The sequence below is a fragment of the Cornus florida genome, unplaced genomic scaffold (assembly GCF_030987335.1).
Source record: "Cornus florida cultivar Cherokee Brave unplaced genomic scaffold, ASM3098733v1 CherokeeBrave_3.0.0_Hap2_Chr10, whole genome shotgun sequence".
Taxonomy (NCBI): Eukaryota; Viridiplantae; Streptophyta; class Magnoliopsida; order Cornales; family Cornaceae; genus Cornus; species Cornus florida.
Window position 1 is genome coordinate 72,207,250 of NW_026775580.1, and position 16,530 is coordinate 72,223,779.

General features: G+C 31.3%; 1 long non-coding RNA gene and 1 pseudogene across 1 annotated transcript; both read left to right on the forward strand.

Annotated features, from left to right (window-relative positions):
• Positions 1 to 1,428: 1,428 nt before the first annotated feature.
• On the forward strand, positions 1,429 to 2,824 carry LOC132277837 (aldehyde oxidase GLOX-like; annotated as a pseudogene).
• Positions 2,825 to 12,792: 9,968 nt separating this feature from the next.
• LOC132279288 (uncharacterized) lies at positions 12,793 to 16,292 on the forward strand. Its single transcript, XR_009471284.1, has 2 exons — positions 12,793 to 13,757; positions 15,968 to 16,292. It is a non-coding gene; the product is annotated as an uncharacterized LOC132279288 (long non-coding RNA).
• The last annotated feature ends 238 nt before the right edge of the window (positions 16,293 to 16,530 follow it).

A 16,530-nucleotide genomic window follows, 5' to 3' on the forward strand; every position in this document is an offset into this window, starting at 1 on the left:
TCAATCTGATTTATAGTGCACACTAATGACTATTTTACTAAATCACTATCGAAGTTATCATACGGGCCAAGTGGGAGAATGTAAGATTATTTATTAATTGTGTGGCCCATATGTTTTGGACATGTGATATATTTCATTAATTAGTAGTTAAGTAAATAGGTATTAGATTAATATTATATTATTTGGTCAACTTATAAATTACCTTTATGGTAATTATTTATTGCAGAAGTGTTTTCCTATTTATTCCTTACTTTGATGGAAAGTGGAATTAAAGTTACTAAAAAGGAAAACTGGTCCTCCCTCTGCCTTTATAAAAGTGTATATTCCCTTCAGTTATATACACTAATAAAACAACACGTATAATATTTATGTGTGCAAAAGGTCAAGAGAGAGAAATCGGTTTCCACACTTTGGCTATTGCAGTGTTCATTCCGCCTAAAGAATCTTGACGTTTGCCTTAATCTCTACGAGTTTTACAATTACGGATCGAAATATTTATATCTAACTATTTATTTAATCATTATAGATATGTGAAGATAATGAAGTTTTAAGATCTTATAATTCACGTTTATTTGTGATTAATAAATTTCACAAATTATTAAAGTTTACATTTACAATTATTTATACAAAAAAAAAAAAAAATCTAATATTTTTTTAATTAATTATATATATATATATTTATTTATTTATTTATTTGCTAGAAAACAACATCTAAACTATCAAAAAAAATTAGGAATAAATCCCAAATCATGAAATTAAAGTATCAACAAAAAGTTAGAACAAGAGGAACAAAATCGACTTTGAACAAAAGCCAAAAAAGAAAAAGTAGAAATTGCAAGAAAAGATTAAAAAAAAAAAAAATAGCGTAGGTGAGTTTTGCACATCAAGTCATTTTCAATTGAAATAGGCTTCTGCGAACAAAATCGGGTGGGCTACGCACGGTTTCTCAAAAGATTTTACTAGATTTTCATTTGAACATTTTATTAGATTAAGGTTTCAAATTAATGGAGTTAAACTCCAAAATTATAAATGAAAGTTTAATGAATTTTTAATGAAATTTTAAACCTGATGTAAATGATTTGGTTTGTTAATACTACTATGGTATTAGATTAAGTTTAAAGTTTACTAAATGCTTAGTGAAATATGTCTTTTTTTAAATAAAAAAAAAAAACAAGAATCCAGTAAGAAAGTAATGTGAGAACTTTGAGAAAAGTATTTTTTTTTTACTAATGAGTGTTATCATTATATTGGATGGAGATGAATATATATTGGTAAAAAAAAAAAAAAAAAAGGCACCTCTGGATAGCAATAAATTACTTTTGACAGTTTTTGTCAAAAAATATATGTCACGACTCTTCTTTCCTTTCTCCTCCGGCAGCTACTATTTAAGTATTTATAGCAGTCAGACAATGCTGCCTGAATCTGACCCATGCCGCCGGCGGAATGTGGAACCTTCTAAATCCCACATTAGCATATCAGCCATGCACATGCAACTCCTCCACAACGACAGAGTTGTCATCTTCGACCGAATCGACTTCGGCCGATCCAATATCTCACTGCTGAACGGAAAATGCCACAACGACCCCAAGGACCAAGCTTTAACCATCGACTGCACGGCCCACTCAGTCAAATACGATGTCGCAACCAACACTATACGTCCCCTCATGGTGCTCACTGAATCACTGATACGTGGTGTTCCTCAGGCGCTGTCATGCCTGACGGCCGTCTGATCCAAACTGGCGGGTGGAACGATGGAGATCATGTGGTCAGGATTTATCGGCCATGTAGTGACTGTGATTGGGAGAAAGTCAATTTTGGGTTAAATCATCAAACAAGGTGGCACGCAACCAACCACATATTGCCGGACGGCTGACTAATCATTGTCTGCGGGATCAGGCAATTCAACTGCGAGTTTTACCCGAAAACGGCTTCGTCTACTCAAGCTTATGATTTACCCTATTTGGCTCAGACAAATGATCCAGGGATAGAGAACAACCTATACTCGTTTGTTTAAACAACCGATACCCGTTTGTTTATCTTAATGTTGATGGAAATTTGTTTGTTTTTGCAAGTAATCGAGCTATATTATTCGATTCTTTGAAAGGTGTCGTAGTGAGGACGTACCCGGAAATCCCAGGCTGCGATCCTCGGACCGAGCACTGGACCCTGAAATGCCTCTTGCTCGGGTTATGGGTGACATGCTTTTACTACCAAATGGTAACGTATTAATCATTAATGGTGCAGCTGCGGGTGTTGCTGGATTGGATTATGGTCGGGACTCGATTCTTAAACCCATAATTTTCCGGCCCAATTTCCCAATAGGGTCTCGGTTTGATGTACAAAATCCGAACACCATAGGTGACGGTAGGGTTTTTATTGGTGGTAGCAATCCTTATGAATTCTATAACTTGAGCGGAGTCTTTTTTCCAACCGAATTAAGTTTGGAAGCATTCTCGCCATCATATTTTGATCCAGGGTCAAAAATTTTACACCAGAAAATTGTTTCGCCCATTTCTCAAGCTAAGGTCGGACATGGGCAGAAGGTAACAGTTCGGTTCACGGTAATAGGTGTGCGAAGTGGAAATTTGGTCTCGGTTACAATAGTAGCGCAATCGTTTAACACATACTCAGTTTCAATGAATCAAAGATTGTTGGTGTGTTGTGGAGACAACGTGACAAAAGGAGGGAATTTTACTTGTGATAGTGATGACATGTGATAGTGATGACACCGGTTTCGGACAATCTTGCGCCTTCTGGATGTTAACTTCTATTTGTAGTTCATCAACAAATTCCAAGTGACGGTATATGGATTCATATATACTAATTTATATTTTCTAGGAAAGTCCACGATAAAATAATCATTAAATGTTTTTAAAATAATACTATACGTTTGTCTTGTGTTTTGCACTCAAAATCATATTACGAACCTGTATAAATTGATCTGCAGTTTAATAATTTATAATCATAGATAATAATTTATATGAATGTGAAGTAATATTTTTTAAACCATTTTGCATATGTTATATTGCAATTATCACAAACAAGTCTATTTTTCCTTGAAAGTTAAGTGTAAGGTCAATTTCATTTTCTAATTTAGCACTGAATGCAGAATATGGTAAGTGATTTTTAAAAATAAATTTGTTTGATAAAATTTTAGGATACGCTTAACATGATAAGTACCATTTAAAAGAGGCCAAAATTTTAAACGTGGGAAAGGTTACTGTAATGACCTGGTCATTTTCTTTCCTTTTCTTTTCTCAGATTTTTAAGTATATTTTTTTTCTGTTGATCTTTTCCTTTCTGAGTTCAATTTCTCGTCACTTAGTATCATCTTGAGTGCTCGAGGATGGTTTCCGAGACTCTTTTCTGTAGATTGACGACTTCCTTTAAGCACCGAGTCATTTTCACATTTTTACTTTTGTGACACTATTCACTTTTCGTCTTTTTCTCGGTTGTCACTTTGTTAGCATAACCTCACTTTTCGTATCCGGATTTGATTCCGGTTTTGCATGCATCCATGATATTTAAATTACATGTTATGTGTATTTTCACTTTTGTAGAAAAGCATGTTAAGTGTTTACTTTTCTTGTAAAGGGTATAGATGCATAACCTTTTTGTAATATTATAAACTTTTGGGGTTTTGTGTAATTACTGTAAGGTAATTATTTTTCGTCTTAGGGACCATTTTGTAATTTAATTTAAAAGATATTTTCAAAAAGGACCTTTTTGAAATTTTCGAAAAGTGTGACAAGTGTCACACCCTCATTGGTCAACTTGTTGACATTTGGGTGGGGACACTTTGATACCTTGGATGATGACATGTGGAGGGTGGAGATTCACCCACTTGTTGGCCTAGGATTGATGCACTTGTTGGCTTGATGGTTGACATGTGTAGGTTTGAGATTGAGCCTAAGATGGAGCCTTGGATTTGTGACAAGTGTAGGCACTAAATTTTGTCTTGCAATTATATTTGGGCCACTTTGGAATTATGTTGTTAAGGAGGGTTTTTGTGCACTTGACCAAGACTTGTGTGTGTTGACCTTGGTGTAAGACCATATAGTGAGTGGAGGATTTCTATTTCTCCCACTCACATTGTTTCACACTTAATTTCTATCTCTTCCCTCTCTTATAAAGAAAACCCTAACCTCCATGGATGGAGCTTGAAACCTTTGGCCTTGACCTTGATTTTTAATGGCCTTCCACTCACCTTAGACCATGAAGTTTGGAACACTTTTTGTTCCCCTCATCCTCCTCTACATAACCTTTGAAGGGTTTGCCATTTTGTGTTGATTTGCCTTGGATTCTAGAGGGACTATTATCTAGTGAGATAGGGGGTGTTATAATTTATTTTCTAAGTTATTTTTCTTGCTTTTGTATGAAATATAAGTTGTATGCATGACTTTTGTTAATTTGAGAAGTTAGAGATTTATTATAGCTTGCATATAACTCATTTTAGACTTGGTAAATGGCATGGCCATAAGTTGATATTTGATATATATTAACTTGGAATGATTTAGATGAGTTTTTAAATCTAGAGATTAAATGGATTTAATTTGATTTAAATTCTAGTAAATTGTGTTTGGCTTGTATTCCATTTTAGATTTAATATATGGTATGACCATGACTTAGTGCTTGATATATATTAATTTGAGATCATTTGAACCACTTTTGAAATTTAGAGATTTAATTAATTTAAATTAATTAAATTCTGTTTGATGATATCTTGCTCATCTTGCACTTTTGATTTAATATATGTAAAGACCATGATATGTTGCTTAACATATATTAATTTGAGATTATTTGGAATAGATTTGAAATTTAGAGACTTTCTATGATTAGGTTGAAAATCTCTTAAAATGTGGCATTTTAATTACCATGTGAGCATGCTACTAACTTGATGTAGAATTAGTACTTATGACTCCTTAACATGGTAATTGGACTTAGCATGATATGGAATATCATCAACTCGAATGGCTTGTTTACATATATCTTGTGTAGGTATATAACTTGTTAGAATATTACAATTGTTTATCTTGGAAGCTAATTACTAAATTGAAGCTTATTTAGTACTTGTGGTTTAGGATGGTAATGTGGCTCAATTGTTGTAAAAATATTCTTGCTTAGTGTATAAATTGCATATTGAGGACACGACTTGTCATATGCTACTTAGACTTGAATTCTAGGATATGAATTGTGTGGATTCAACCTTACTTGTGCATGGAATGTGGTAACTTGCATTTGATTTTGTATAAGTTTTGAACTTGTTGATTTTGGAAAGCTTGTGAGGACATAAATTATGTGATGGCTAGGGTTTGGCTCTAGTACGGAGACAAGAGTCTTCTAAGTCATAAGTGCGCACTAGGTAGTACCTTGTGGGTCTTAATTACCCGAAAATACTTGCTTGGTCTAGCGACCGCATGTCCTAGTCTTTCCACTATTTAATTTCAAGTTGTTAATCATGAATTACTTGTAACTTGAGAATTAATGCTTACTTGAATATTTGAATCATATTCAGTATATTTGAACTTGTATACTTGTTCCACGAGTTTAAATTGTATTTAGTATACTTGTGCTATGTATACTTATCATATGTGCAATCCTATTAGCTTAGTATACTTGTGTCAGTATACTTGATTTACGAGATTTTCATATAAAATGCATACTTGTATAAATATACTTAGACATTGCATGACTTTGTCTTAATATGGTTTAGTATATTTGGAAATGTATGTTTGTACGTTGTATAACATGTTTTAACATTGCTTAGTATACTTGAGCATGTATACTTGTATGCCGTAGTTTATTTCAATTGCATGAGTAGTTTTGGATGCTCCCTGAGTCTCACCTTGACATAGACGTTAGGTGGCATGACCCTTTTGAACTGTATCGTGTTAGTCTAAAAATCTAAAAGAAATCGAATCGATGCATGCTCATTCTCTACGAGTAAACTTGTTTACTCACCCCGAAGTTACTGGGGAGCTGTTTCAGGTATGAAGACTTGGTGCGTGATGTTCATCATTGCTTGGATGATAGTTAACTTGAAGGCTTTAATTTTTGTAAAGGTTGGCTTGAAATGCCGCTTGTAGCCTCAGTTGTCAAAATTTGTATATTTGGTTCCATTTATGTAGTGTGTACATTGGTACATTCTTTACAATGTATTTGACATGCATAAGATGAGGCCGGAGGCCAATGATATATATTTTGTAACCTATGTAATCTATAACTTCATGAAATATTGTGAAATTATTGAAAAATGTCAGGTTATTGTTTCACCAGGTTTGCATCGGGTGTGGGAATTCCATTTTGATTCTTCCGTATGATCTCATTAGTCATGTATGAAGTGTGGCCAAGGGTTAAACGGTCATTTGAAGTCATTTGTTGATTTTGGTTTTCAAAGTTTCCATTTTAGGTTCATTTTCACCTTTTTGGCCGTTGGGGGGGTCGGATTTTGACTCGGCCATTTCTGGGAGCCATGGACCATTCCCGCACGCTCAAAATCACTTATTACGTATGTGTACCTATTCGTTTTAGCTTAGAAGTGCATTTGGGGTCAAATGTATGCTTGGTGCAAAGTTACATCTTCGCCGTTTTGAGCCTAAACTGATCTAAGGGCATTTTTGGGATTTTCTTTGGAAAATAAATTCCATTCTCAACTCCGTCACATAGAAAATGTGATTTTAGGGGGAGTTTCCTTTTCGTGATTTTCAAAAAATGTCATCGTGACCTCATAAACCGCGCTCTAAGTTCAATTTGCTGCTAAAAACACTGTTCTTACATTTTTTAAGGTTCTAGCCCATGCCACTGCCCCATTTGGTGGGTGCCCGCGACTTACTGCCGCATTTGGCTGGCCCCCGCAGGTTTTTGGCGGGCCCCTGCGGGAACAGTTCCTGCTCTAGACATCTTTCTTCAACGGGTCATATCTTGCTCGTTTTAACTCCGAATTGGTCCGTTCTTGAGTCTAAATTAACCGTGTCGAAACGAGCTTTCCAACGGTACTAATTAGAGCTTCAGATTTCTCTTGTAGCTCAATATATTCAAGTTTTAGTAAGGTAGTGTAAGAATTTAGTTCGAACCGGGATAGGGTTTTCCCTCTTTTGACTTCGGGACTTGATATCTTTGCCATCCGAACTTCGAATTATGCGATTCTTGAGTCCATCTTTATTAATTTTTCAATGTCTATCCAATGGTGTACACAAGGGTATTCAATTCAGTTTGGAATTACCATTTTACCCTTTTAGCCTTAAGTGCTCGTTTTTCTTCGTCTTGTCGTTTCTCCTTCGTCCGGACTCCGAATCATGCGATTCTTGAGTCCATCTTGATTATTTTTTTTGTTGTTTTTCCACCGGTATGCTTGGTGGTACTCGAATTTATATTCTCCGAAATAACTATTTTGCCCCTGGGGGCTTAATTGTTATCCTTCCGATCTCTTACTTCCGCACTTATTCTTTTGGATTCCGTGACCTCATGGAAGGTCATCTTAGGGTCTTAGAGATGTGTTGTGCCTTGGGAGACTGTTGTCTTGTTTCTAACTTCCGCATCTTGGATCTAGTTTGGGTCATCACATGACACACTTGGTTGAAAAATCCAGGGTCGTCACAGTTAGTTATTCTTATCGCAGAAGACGGTAAGCGGTTGGATTTAAAAAATAACTTTTTAATGACTATTCTACCTTCATATATTCTCGTTCTCTCTTTTAGGGTTTCTCTTTGCGATTTCTCTAGGCCTCTCTTTAATTTTTTTAGACTCCTCTCTGTGATTTCTCTTTGCGTCTGAAAATAAAGTGATAGAAGAATTTTACCTGCAATATTTTAAACACGACATATATATAGCCTTTTTGGTTATATTTAAATTGATTCATATATATGTGGTTGCTTTTTGTTATTAATGAAAATGAATTACATGGAACAAATTTCAAAAAAATAAAAAACATAAATCTACATAATATATTTTAAACACTAATATAGCCTTTTGGTTAACATTCATATTGATTCACTATAAAATAACAATTATTTAAATAATAGAATTCTAATCAATTTTATGTATTTTGTTTAATATTTTTAACACCATTTTTATACCCTACATAAATATTATATAATTATTTATATAATAGTAGAATTGTCTTTCATGTACTTTCTTAACACTTTTTTCAATACCCTACCATGTAATCCAAAACCCATATATTTTAAATTTTACTTTCTTTAATCTTTTGTAACATTTTTTTAATATCCAAAACTGTAATACCCCTAATTTTAAAAGGATAGTCTCGGTATTATTTTAAATGTTTTAATTACATTTTTATTTATTTACTTGATTATTTGGCTATTTGATTACATGTTTGACTAAATTTGTTAATTAAATGTTTTATTTGAATTAAATAATTAATTGAAATTATGTGCTTAAACATTTTATTTGAATTGGTTGATTGAATTGATGTGGGGATTTATTTGTAATTAATTGTAGGTAAAATGATTACATGTTTATTTTTGTTTTATTTTATTTTATTTTATGAATATGGTTAGTAGTAATGTGCCAACCAATTAAGTCTCATAAACTTCTTAGATAAGGAGTTTGATGGGTACAGATAAGTACCAATGGATAGTTGTATATGTGTGTGTGTGTGTGTATATATATATATATATATAAAAGGAAAGTAATTTATTAGTTAATAATATTGTAACGTCAGTATTAGTAAATAATCTGATGTATATATTTTATATATTTATATAATAAGAATATACATAGATTATATACATAACATATTTTAGTTACCTTTTAATATTTTAATTTTATTATTTTCTTTGTTAAGTTGACTTGGATTGGGAAAATGGTTAGATTATTTTATTTAACTTATAAATATATAACTATAGGTTAGTAAAAGTGGGTTAGAAAATAATCACGTAGTATATTTTTGAGGAAAAGACAGAGAGTTTAGAGAGAAAAAGAAGGAAGAAAAAGGAAGAGAAAAGAGAAAGAAGGAGGCTAGGGTTTTTATCAAAATCCTAAAGCCAAGTTTTAATTCTTCTATTCTCCTTTGATTCATACCCTATGCATATTAGATTAGTTTAGGTTCTTTAAATAAATTAATTAGATCTAATTATATGGATTAATCTGGAAATTACAGTTCATGCGTTTTAATAATGGGTTTGTAATGAATTTTCATATTTTGATAAATTGAATTTTCTTGTGTTTTAATAATGGGTGTTAATTATTCTATTATGCCGAACTGGGCACTGTTGATGGTCTGGGTTTTTATTGTTTTTTTAAAACATAAATTGTTTTTAGCATGAATCAGTTTGTGTATATGTAGATGAAATCAAAATTTGCTTTTTTCATAAAGTGTGCACGCCGAATGAGGTGAATTGTTTTTAGCATTTGTATATGTAGATGAAATTAAAATTTGTTGTCTTCATAAAGTGTGCAGGCCGAACGAGGTGAATTATTTTTAACATGAATCAGTTTTGTGTATATGTAGACGAAATCATAATTTGTTTTCTTCGTAAAGCATGTACGATGAAAGAGGAAGAAAATAATGGATTTAAGGGGGTTGGATTGAATATTTAAGTAATTCTTTAAATTATTATATATATATATATTGATTAGATGGTTTTTGCATTAAGTATATTTAATGTTAATCTGATTAATGCTGGGATATTAAACTAATATTGTAATTTTTTTTATTGATAAATCATTGTTAAATATTTATTTAATGTAAATAGTTTAATTAAGAATTGGATTGCTTGATTTAATGTAAATAGATTCATTAAATATTTATTTAATGTATATATGATAAATATCATGTTTGCACTATTATGGGATAGGGGCACTTTAGGAATAAATCAATGGAATAGTTAAGTCCAACCTATTTATATTTATAAGGGTTTAGATTAACTATATAGTTAAGTCCTACTTATTAATGTCAGGTCAAACGGAACAGTTGGATGACATATTATTAAAATAATATTTGGATACTTTATTTTGATGGTTGGATAGGGTGGATTATATATATAATTATATATCATGATATGGGCTTGAACCTCATAATTAGTGGTTTCGTATATTGTCAGGGATGTGTAGTTAGATATAGTGATTGTTGTGTACCCTGGTAGGTCCAGGTACTCATGCCCACTATATGTGCGTTTTGCATGTTGCCTACTATTCAGGTTTAGGTAACTCTATAGTCTAGTGAGGTTTCTTAGTGTGTGCATATATATATGGACTATATTAGTTATTGTTGAGTTAATTAGGATGTATACGTGTATCGGGTCTCTGTTTGAGATGTAATAGATTAGAACTTATTTGTGGGCCTGACCCACTATTATTTTGCAGGTATTCATCAGTTCTAGACTTAAACATTGTTTGTGCTGAGCAAAGACAGTCTATTCACTCTTTCGACTCTACGTAGGATTTCTTCTTTATGTTTTAGAATTTGGATTCTGTTTTATTTCAATTTCAGTTGGGTTTTGGATAAGGCGTTCAAATGATAGATTCCTGAGTTGTAATCTATAAGGTTACTGGTATCAAATGATTTTGATATGTTTGGAGAATTATTTTATTCGATTTATTAATGGAGAATTTTATTATTTAGTTTCTTTCAGCTTCTTTATTTATTTTGTATCCTATGCTTGTTAAATTATTAAATTATTTTTGATATCCTTCGATTCTGTGTTCGGACTTGATCACTCGTGCCTCTAGAATCGAGGGGTATCACAAAAACTTATATATTTTAAATTTTCAGTAATTATTTATATAACAGAATTATGTTCCTAAATAAAATTTCTTTTTATAATTTTTGTAATACTTTTTTCAATACCCTACATAAATGTTATGTAATTCAAAATATATATATTTTAAATTTTACTTTCTTTAATTTCTGTAACACCATACCTACATAAGTATTATGTAATCTAAAACCCATAGACTTAATATTTTCATCAATTATTTATATAACATAATTTTATTCTTAAATAAGAATTATTTTCAAGTACTTTCTTTAATTTTTGTAACACCCTTTTCAATACCATATCTAAGTATTATTCAATCTGAAACTCATATATTTTAAATTTTACTTTCTTTAATCTTTGTAACACTCTTTTCGATACCATACATAAATATTATGTAATACAAAATTCATATATTTTAAATTTTCATATTTATTTATTTCATTGAGTGAATGTGGTAATTTTATTAATATTTTTGTATTGTAAATATAAAATTGTTAGGAGTATCAGAGGGCAAAAGTGTAATATGTACAACTTTCAGATTTCATTTTTTTGTATATAACAAATAATTTTAATGAATTCAACGTTTAAAATTAAAATATTATTAAACAGGCTTTCAAATTAATACATTCAACATTTAAAGTTTCAGTACTTAAAATTTTCAATGCTTAACTTTCAGTTTTATCAAGCACTTGAGTGTATAAATGAAAATGCCGTAGCCCATTACAAATGAGCCAAGGGGTCACAAGCTTGTCACCATTACATATCAACAGTTGTGGGCCATGGCTTTGGATTTGAGCATGCCATTTGGTTGGGCTTCGTTTTTTGTTTCTCCCAATTGGAGCTGGGCTTCGAATGGGGTTTGCTACTTGGGCCTTTCTCAGGTCTCGTACAATTATACTTTTTATTTACATTAACTTCACCTTTTGACAAAAAAAAAAAAAAAATAAATAAATAATTTGTACCTGTAAAAGCTCTACAACTACAAGCTTTTTTATTTCGCAAATATTGTTGTTGAACATGGGCATTATTAAGCCGTACAATTAATATTAGGGTAATTTGCATTTACGCCCATTTAAGTTTGTAATAAGAATAGATAGATACAATTTAGGGAGAGTGTGATTTAATTGTCCCATCAAGTTTACAAACTTTAATAATAATACCACAACCATAATAAAAGTACTTAATTGTCTTTTAAACTTTTGAATTGACCAATTTAAATTATTAAAGTACAATATTAATCTTTATATATCATTTTATTTGACCAAAATGACCTTTAGCAAAAAAAAAAAAAAAAAAAATCAAACTCCACCACTGTGGCCGTCAATGCCATATGCATACAAACAGGGGCGGACCCAAATAATTTAATTGGTGGGGCCAAACTAGAAACGTAAAATTAAAATTTTTAAATAACATAAAATCATTGCAAGAAAATATTTTGTGCAAGTTTAATGTATATTGTTAAAATCTGTCTATAAATAATATGCAATAAAATTAAAGAAAAAAGTTGTCCATTGAATCATTGTTGTTGTCAAGCGAAAAATTTTTTTTTTTTTTTTTTTTTCTTTCTAATTCATAACAAATAATATTTATGCGCAAATATGGTATGTTGTTATAAGGATTACCATAATAATTAATAATATTATTTTTACTAAATTTGATCTTTTATGGCAAGAGGTTTGTTGGAATTTGAAGGGGTTAAAAGTAATTTCATTATTAAACTATATTTAATATTAGGGAACCATATAGATTTTTTTTATTACAACTATCAGTATCTATGATTTAGTACGTACCATAAATAGAGTGGTACAAAAAATTTGAGGGGCCAACTTTAATTTTTATGTAAAATATTATCATAAATAATTTTAATTTAGGAATTTTTACATATAAATGGACTTAGTGGCTCATATTTACATATCCATTAAGTCAAAGTACCATAGTTTTAAAAAAATGTGTTTGACTAAATTGCTGAGGTGGCACATAAATTTTTACTATTTAAAATTTGTGTTACCTAAATGTCCTTCTCCTTATTTTCTGCGCCGCCTAAAATGCCCTTGTCCAAGTTGCAATTCATTTTACCTTTGGAGCCCTAACCTCACTGAATTCTCTCACTCGTTCAAGATGCCTCTCTCTCTGCCCTAACCCTCACTGAAATCTCATTCGTGAAGCTCAAGAGCTCTCTCTCTCTCTCCCCTCTGTCTAACCAGCGAAGCAAGACCAAGCCACACATCTCGGCACACAGCATCAGCGAACATGGAGGTCTTCTCCACTTTGTTTCTTTCTGATGGCCGATTCTATTTGGTGTGAAATAAAGCCAAACCTAGGTTGTATCTCTCTCTCCTTCACAATTTAATTCATGGACGAATCTAGGGTTTGGGGTAATTTTTCATGTATTTTTCTGTCTATACTATGTGATTTTGGTATGGGTTTTTATTTTTTTTCTTTTGGTTTTTCATCTATTTTGCACATTCAATCCAAGATTTCATATTCAATCCATTTATTTCCATCTATTTCTGCCTATGCCTCAAGAATCCTTTTCCGCTCCAAGGGCTCTGCAGGTGGTCGAACTAGAAATAAGTAGGAGTAAGCTTGGTTGTGGCTTCCATTAATTTGTAAGAATAATCTTGGCTACAGCTTCTATTTCTGCTTGAATCTTGTATTCTTTTCCAATGGTTCAACTATTTCTTCGATTTCAACCCTAATTGTGACTTTTATTTGACTGTCTACTTTATTTTAGTTTTGATGTTGTGAGTTAGATCGATTACGAGAATATAATTTGATGGTGCGATTGTGGTTATATATATATATATATATATATATATATATATATATAGATGTATATTTTTACACATGTATGAATTTTTTGTATTGACAAGATATGGGTTTTCATGCTGAAAATTGGAGGGTTGGTGGTGGGAAAGATTAGGGTTTTCAAGGCTAGCATATGATTAGGGGTTGTGCACCAGATCGATCCAATTTCACAAGGTGGAGGTCTCAAGGAATCGAGTGTCGCGGTCAGGACTAAAAGGGCAATCCCCTGTAAGTGTTGATGTTGACTGATAATGGAAATTATATGTTACTTGTTAATTTTGTGGTACCAATTTGGACAATAACAAAATTAAGGAAAAACCAGACAAAAAGAACAGAAGGAACTACAGATTCTTGAGCTTAGTGATGAAATTAGAACCCCATATAATTTTACATACACTTCATTACATAAACCAAACTAGAATTAATTCTTACTTCAGTTTCATGCTTGATTAGTGCAGTTTCTTATATTTAATTGTCCCCTTTTCCTCTTATGAAACATTTATCATCTCTTATATGTGTGGAAAATATAGAGTAAGTAACTAATTATCGGGTGAAGAATTTAAAGATACTCTTAAAAGTAGTGATTTCGGATTACAAAAATATTGTTAGTAGTTCTTAATTATTCTCAATTTTATGGTTTATTAATTATTCCAATTTCTTATACTCTAAGTTGCATGAATTGTTATCCTTTTTTTAGTTCATAAAAGTCCAATATTATAATTAAAAGAGCAATATGATGAATCTCAATATGATTAGTAATTTAGTAGTAAGAAGAAAGTGAATATATCTGATACTAAATACAATATTATTTTCACACTTACCAACAAAGAGATGAAAGAAGAAATGGAGATGACACAATAACTGCCTAAAAAAGAGTCAGCAATAACAAAAAAATTCATAGTTAAGGTGAGTGTTTGTTCTATATTTCTAACGCATATATATATATATATATATATATATTGATGTTCTGGAAATCAATTTCTTATATACCTTTATTTCAATTCTATTCTTGAATTTTCTATGTTTGACATCCCTCCCAATTGAAGTAATATATTACTGATGCCAAAAATTTATGTACTTAACTAGGAACACTTGTTACACTTTTGCACCCAATTGAAGGATTAAAATGGCATCAACCAACATAACAGAAAGGTACATCAAGGAGAATGATGAAAACAAAACTTTGAAACACCATATAGGGTTAGTTCCAAAGTTTTCTGCAACTAATTAATATAAGTGAAAAGAATTCAATAAAATAACTAAACACCATATAGGGTGAAATTCAACTCCACTTAATTATTATATGAATTGACATTACAAATCGAATTTAATTTTATGTTACATTTTGTACCAATGACCTAACATTAGACTAAGAGAGAAAGGGAAAAAAATAAGGAAAATACCTATTATTCTTTTTCAAGTACAAATATTTTTTTTTTTCCTTTTTTTGGTATTTAAATTGACATTAAATGAGATTTATCTAAGGGATTTTTATATAAAAATGGGCTTAGTGACCCATATTTACACATCCATTGAGTCAAAGTTATATAATTTCAAAAAAATGTGTTTGACCCAAAAGCTGAGTTAACACATGAAGATTCACTGTTTTATATTTGTGTTGCCTAAAAGATCCAAGCACGTTATATATGATATTTGTGGTTAAGCACGTTGATTTCAAGTAAGCTTCCATCAGCTTACTTGTGGTTAATAAATTCTTTTTTAATTTTGATGATTCTAACATCACCTTCATCAGCCAACAAGCTACCATTCACCTCAAGGAACCTCACTATCTCCATCTTAATCCATCAAGGCTTATAAGATGTAATTTCCTCGACTTCTAATATAATTTTTGCTGTAGAACAATTTCTTAGTATAACTTAGTTGTTAGTACTATAGCTCAATGTTTATTTGCACTTTTCCATGTTATATATTTGGCACGGTCAGTGAAAATTTTCCAAAGGCCATTTGTTAGTAGGAATCAGTGATTTTTATTATTATTATTTTTTGAAGTTGTCTTTTGTCTCTTAATATCAAATATATATATCTGGTACAAAATTTGTGAATTCTTTCATAGTTGTATTAATATCTCAATGTTAATTGAGCAAATTTTTTTTTTTTTCGTATTACATGATAGTGCTGTCTTTTTGTATCTGATGTAATAATAGATTGTATTTTTCAAGAGCTCCAATGGAAACATTCAACCTCTTAAGTAAACTCAAAATTCTTATGTAATTGTTCAGAATGTTTTAAACAGCAATACTGCTATGTTGGATAATGAGGTCACCTGCAAGGTGTTGGGCAAATTATAAATTCTTTTTTTAATTTTGATGATTCTTTTTAAAATTCTTATTATTCAAAGTTTCTAATTGTCTGTTTTTATATTGCTTTTGTTCCTTATTATTATTATACAATACCTTAATTTTTATTGCATGTGATAGTCACAGAGACAAAGTGGCTCTTTTGTTCCAACTACACACAGAGACAGAGAGAATGCATGTCCATTAAATACACAAACAAGAGGACTCTTACTAGGACCACACAAAGGAAAAAGGGCCACAAATTGGTTTACCACAGACAACGAACTACATACCTGTATTTGCCCAATTGAGAGCTAGAGGAAGTGGGATAGGAGGATCTCAGAATCCAAAAAGTACTTGAAATGATGTGGGATATGGGACATTTGTAATGTTGAACAGTGTCATTTTTTTTCCTGGTATTTTGCGATCTGTTGGTGTTAGCTATTTTTGAACTTTTAAAGAAGAATAGCTTTGTAAGTTTTGATTGTGGATTAGGTTGGTATGTTTTTGCAACCATTATATGACTTATTATACTGGCATCTATCTTAGATGGAATGAAATGAAGTTGCTCTTTTGCATTGGGTTTTTATAAATTAGTATTATATGGCTTATTATACTAGGGCCTCACTGAATTTTCTTTAACTATTACATAAATGTATTATAAAAAAAAATTCATTCCAAAATTGAAGCTGTTGAATGAATGG